We start from the raw sequence: 6,000 nt of genomic DNA, 5'->3' as shown, positions 1-6,000 counted from the left end.
CAGGTGGGAAAGGGCAGTGTGGAGTGCAATAGATTGCATCATCTGTGGATCTGTTGGGGCAGTATGCAAATTGCAGTGGGTCTAGAGTTTCTGCGATAATGGTGTTGATGTGTGCCACGACCAGCCTTTCAAAGCACTTCATGGCTACAGACGCGAGTGCTTACCTTAGTCCCTGTGCCCAAGAACACTATGGTAGTCTGCTTGAAACATCTTGGTATTACAGACTCAGACAGGAGATGAAAATGTCAGTGAAGACCCTTGCCAGTTGGTCAGCGCATGCTTGGAGTACATGTCCTGGTAATCCGTCTGGCCCTGCGGCCTTGTGAATGTTAACCTGTTTAAAGGTCTTACTCACATGGGCTGCGGAGAGCGTGATCACAAAGTCGTCCGGATCAGCTGATGCTCTCATGCATGTTTCAGTATTACTTTCCTCGAAGCGAGCACAAAGTTTATTTAGCTCATCTTGTAGACTTGTCACTGGCCAGCTATCGGCTGTGCTTCCCTTTGTAGTCTGTAATAGTTTGCAAGCCCTGCCACATCCGATGAGGGTCAGAGCCGGTGTTCAAGGGGTATATCAATCTCCCCAGGATAGCAGTAATACGTTGAGATGTTTGTTCACAAAGGTTTCCCCCTCCCATAGGTGGCTCATTATTGGGATTCATTGCTGATTCCTACCTGTAGCTCACTATGAAGTGTCTAGTGATACAGGTAAAGGGCCCTGTTGGTTGGTAGCTGAGTCGAGGGAACAAGGCATGTTATTATCCCACAGTCTCTGTGGTTCATATGAACCCCGTTCCTGGGAATTAGATTTGATTACAAATCGTCCCAGTCTGTTACCACAGAAGGGGTCAGTTTGTCCCATTTCCAGCTAGGTTAAGAGGTGCGTTGTCATTTCCAGAGTCAGTTTATTTTGGTACTGTCCATATGTAGCTTGTTTTTGGTCACAGAATGGCTGAATAAGTGCAACATTTTACCTGGAGCTAACTATGCAGAGCATAGCGCATGTCGAATGACTTTAGCTTCCCTCCAGGCCTGAGGAAACACGCTCTCTTGTAGGCTTAAATTAAAGATTATGGAAAATAGGAGTGGCAATATTGTCCGCTATTATCCTCAGAAATGTTCCATCTAGATAGTCAGACCCTGGTGGCTTGTCATTGTTGATAGACAACAATTGTTTAATCTCTTCCACACTGACTTTACGGAATTCTAAATTACAATGCTTGTCTTTCATAATTTGGTCAGATATACTTGGAAGTGTAGTGTCAGCATTTATTGCTGGTATGTCATGCCTAAGTTTGCTAATTTTGCCAATGAAAAAATCATAAAAGTAGTGGGCTTTGATGAATGATCTTTCTGATTCAGTTAATGATGGAGCAGAGTTTGCCTTTTTCCCAAAATTGTATGCAAGGTTCTCAAAAGCTTTTTACTATCATTCTTTGTAATTGATCTTTGTTTCATTGTCTTTTTCTTCAGTTTAGTCACATGATTTCTCAATTTGCAGGATGTTTGCCAATAGGTTGTACAGCCAGACTTATTTGCCATTCCTTTTGCCTCATCCTTTTCAACCATACCATTTTTCAATTCCTCATCAATCCACTGGGATTTAACAGCTTTTACAGTCATTTTCTTGATGAGTGCATGCTTATTAGTAACTGGAATAAGCAATTTCATAAATGCATACAGCGTCTGGTTGCTCCTCAATACATACTACAGAGCAGCAAATATTCTTTACATCCTTAACATTGGAGTCACCCATTTTTATTAAATAATTGAGACACGCAAACCAGAGATCAAGATAGCCTAACCATAAGAAGAAAAAAAAGTTTCCAGTAATGGGCTACCACAACAGTCGCCAACCTTTTCCATTTGTAGTGCCAATTTATCTGACCATTTCTACTGATCTGGTGCCAGTTGTGATTTTCATATTCTCATTTTACTGGAACAGTTTAATTTATAATAGTAATAATAATTATAATAGTCTTTATGTCGACCATTTTCTATGATTAATCTACAGTCTACCTAAATGAAAATGATACAAATCGAAAACTTTTATTGCCATTGCCAACTATGTAAAAATAGCCTACATAAAGCCAACAAATAAAAGCAGCTAGAAAATATCCAGATAAAAATAAATAACATTGGCTGCGCATGGCCTGTCTACAGAACTTTAAACAGTGTATCAACTATCACCTAGGTCTGTCCGAAACGTGATAGCAACATTGTATAAAATATTCTGGGCCCTCAGTTTCCCCACGCCAGTGAGTTTGGGACAGACTCAGCTGTAGGCTTTTGTGTAAGGGATAAGAAGTAATCAGGTATTTTATGACCTTTCCATTGGATCAGAGCATTACATTTTTCCCTTTCATGTCAAGTGGTTATCAAGAGTGAGGGCTGGATTTTTTTTAACAAATACTTTGAGCAACTTGTCATTCGCCAATTAGATTTTAATAAGACTTTGTTTGCTTGCTGTTTGAGGTGAAGAAAAAAATACTTTGAGAAGCTCCACAAATCATTAGTGGTGGTGCGTAAATCCTATCAGACATCCCCAAATAGGTGCATCGCTCTCTGTTGGCTAAAACGCAATTTGGTTGCAGAAACTCCTCCATGCTAATGCGGAAATCCCTAGTTATACCAATACCATAGACCTACTGTAGGACCCATAACTTCACCTAACAACAACACAGACCGACAGAAAGGTGCCTATATTGTAGACCAAGATTTGTCTGGCACACTGCTTAGGATTTCAACAACTTTAAAAACGTATTTCTAGCCTACAATCGTTGATGTTACTACTAATGTGAAAACAAGACAAAATATGATTGTTCACTTGACTGTCTTAAGACAAATGTCAAATAATTAACATTCATTAGACATCATTGTTTGTACAACATAATGGCTATGCTGTTGGCATCTCCTTTTTACAGTGTATTTTTTTCTGTTGTGGGCCTTAAACCACCTGTCCGACTTTTTGTTCACACAGGAGAGAGACGGGACTATCGTGGATCCTCTGGGGGGCCTCAACAACCTCATGATACTGATGAGGCAGAGAAGAGTCCCTCCACGTCAAAACACCTCACGAAACACCAGCAGAGACCCACAGGGAAGAAATCTCATTGCTGCTCTGACTGTGGGAAAGGTTGCAAATCTTCATTCGAACTTAAAATGCACCAGAGAACACACACTGGAGAGAAACCTTATAGCTGTGACCAATGTGACAAGAGATACACTGATAAAAGATCTCTGATCAAAAATCAGAAAATGCATACATGAAGAAGTTGTTTCATGATATCAATGAAATAATGTCACAATGTAGAATGTTTTAACGTTGTAGTAGGAGTATTTTAATGATGTTCTACCTTATCGTTTGCCCTGTTCAATTGATTGCAGCATGATATGGATATTAGCCTCAGGGGAAATCCAGGCTCTGAATTGAAAGTGTATTATTTAACAAAGTGACGAACAAAAAAAAGCTGTTACACTTACTGCGTTGGTGACCAACTTGAATCAAAATGCAGCACTTCAAAATGTAGCCAGCTGTTTTCTACAAGTTGAAACAGCTGCTTGAAACAGCTGCTTGTTTAAAAAAGACATATGATATGATAATTGTTGCAGATGTTTGTGTATATACACACATGAAAGCAGTATAATGAATTGGTCGATAATCAATATTAACAATCTGACATCACTCCAGTATTTCTTGACAACATTCAAATGCTAATCGTCTTTATTCCACTACTGAAGAAGCATGACTCAAATCACCTACTCATATTTCAAACCTTCAGCCTGATAAAATATACATGTTTTGTTATTCCATGCCTCACCATTAAGTGAACTATTGCCAATACATATTAACAAAGGGGTGTACATTTGGTTTTGATTTCCATATTTACAATTTGTGACAGTAATCATAATTATTTATGCAACCAGATGACAATTGTTGGGTACAGTTGTCTTGACAATGTTGCCCTGATTTTATAATATCAGGATTCATTCTCAGATGTGCTAACCCACATGCATGACATTGGGGACTGGGCCCGATCCAACAACATGCCTATCGAGTGAACCCTGAAAAGAGAGAGCGAAGTAAGGTGGAAAGTTACTACGGATATTGCAGGAGTTGGTTGCTGATTCTCAAGGGTGGGCAGTCAACAAGTTTTGTATTTAGCCAGTGCGTTGCCATGGATCACAATTTATTTTGACTGCACGTTTTTCCGTATTGGAGAAGATTTTTGGGGGCTCTTTCCAAGGGGATGAGAGTTCTAGAAGCTTGTGGGTTTTAGGATTCTATTGAAAGAAAGGATTTAAAAAATAATACTAAATAATACTATTGTATATTATTATTTAGAAATGTGTTTTTAATTGTTGACAGCCAGTAGACACCATGTTGATATTGTAGAAGCATTGTAATTGATTATGTGAAATGGAAGTTTTCTGTTGGTGGTGCGCAAACATGTCCAACAAAAATATGGGATATATTTGTTGTCTAAAGGGGGAAGGTGTTACAGGCTTTGGTCTTTCCATTTATGTTTTGACATTGGACTTCAGCACGTCTAGCTCGTTAGCACGTAGGACGCACTGATTGGTGTCACCTTGTTAGTCTGTATGTGTTACACCTGTGCAGGCTTGTCCATCTCGTTAGTGGGAAGGTGTTTCACCCGAGCTGGTCCAGGTTTTATTTAAGAGTGTCTGGCCCAGTGCTCCAGTTGTCTTGATAGATGTGGAGAATCAACAACATTATTTGCATCCTGTTTTTAAATTTGCTGTGGCTTTTTCTTTTGTTTTCCTCTTCTTGGGCAGATTTAGTGGGTCTCATGGTGGGTGTCTTTTAGGTCCCAGTTGTTGTTACTAGGCAACTTTCAGTGGATACTGAGAGCAAATGATTGTTTTATGCAACAGAATAGGGGGTTCTTATAAATATTGTGTCTGTGTTCTACTGAGGATTGGCCTCTGAGAGAACACTGACAGGAGATTTACAGTGTCTTTTGGGTGATGAAACCTAGAGACCGCATTCCAAACCATGAGTTAATGTTTCTGTTCTATATGGTACCAGGGAGAGATGACCCCAGGGCCAGACCCTGGTCTCCCACAGGACAAATCTTAACCTTGTGACCCGTTCTAATGCAGCTGTTGTTCGTCATGTAGGTTGAAAGGAGAGTATCTTGGCTGTGAAAGACCTTTGTACTTTTGTCCTGTGGGTCGACCAGCCATCATTATCGTAGAGCACTCAATTGATTCACTTTATATGTGCACGTTGTATTGACCTGCTCCCTTATTAAGTGACTAAAGCTTTAGTTTAAGCATAACTCTGACTTGTGTGTTAAGTTTCTCTCCGCATTTGATATTAAAGAAGTTAACCACCACATTTGGCGATATTCTTCACTTTGTGACCGCTCCTGACGACCTGGGTAAATGGTACACGAGGGATCCCTCAAACTTGGGATATCAGAGAGACCACACTTAGGGAACGGAGCTGATGGACCCACCTTTGATCTGAGGCAGTGAGCCGAGCGAAAATCGTTCCTGATAAATGGTGCTCAAACTTGGGATCTCAGGGAAAACATCTGGACCATTTATGATATAGTAGAAGATAGTAAGGTAATTGTTGTAATTGTCTTAAACCTGGACCCCATTTTAGAAGTATGAAAATATGTAAATGTATGAGTTGCATTATCCTAGGATCTAACCATGATAGAAATGTGAAAATATTCCTGCAGGTTAAAATATTGTTGAAAAACAACTAATTGATAAGGTATGTTTGAGAATAGCATTGTGTAACTGTGATATGAGAGTTGCGTGACTGTGGTATGAGAGTTGCGTGACTGAGTCTTAATCTGAAGTTTGGATAGTAACATCAGAATATCGCGGGGTGGTTTTGAGAGCGGGATGATATTTTAGAAAGCAGCGGAAGGTCTATAGTTCCTGGGAGGCTTGATTTTTGCCGTGTTCTCTGGGAGGTTAGAGAACCGTTGACGATCCGGTCATTGTCTGGGAAACAAATGT

General features: G+C 39.9%; 1 pseudogene; it reads left to right on the top strand.

The window, feature by feature from the left end:
* Positions 1-2,148: 2,148 nt before the first annotated feature.
* Positions 2,149-6,000, top strand: part of LOC127914383 (zinc finger protein 180-like) — a 184,517-nt pseudogene continuing 180,665 nt past the window's right edge.

Source organism: Oncorhynchus keta, chromosome 32 (genome assembly GCF_023373465.1).
Source record: "Oncorhynchus keta strain PuntledgeMale-10-30-2019 chromosome 32, Oket_V2, whole genome shotgun sequence".
Taxonomy (NCBI): Eukaryota; Metazoa; Chordata; class Actinopteri; order Salmoniformes; family Salmonidae; genus Oncorhynchus; species Oncorhynchus keta.
Note: the sequence above shows the minus strand (reverse complement) of the source record. Positions and strands in the feature narration are given on the sequence as shown.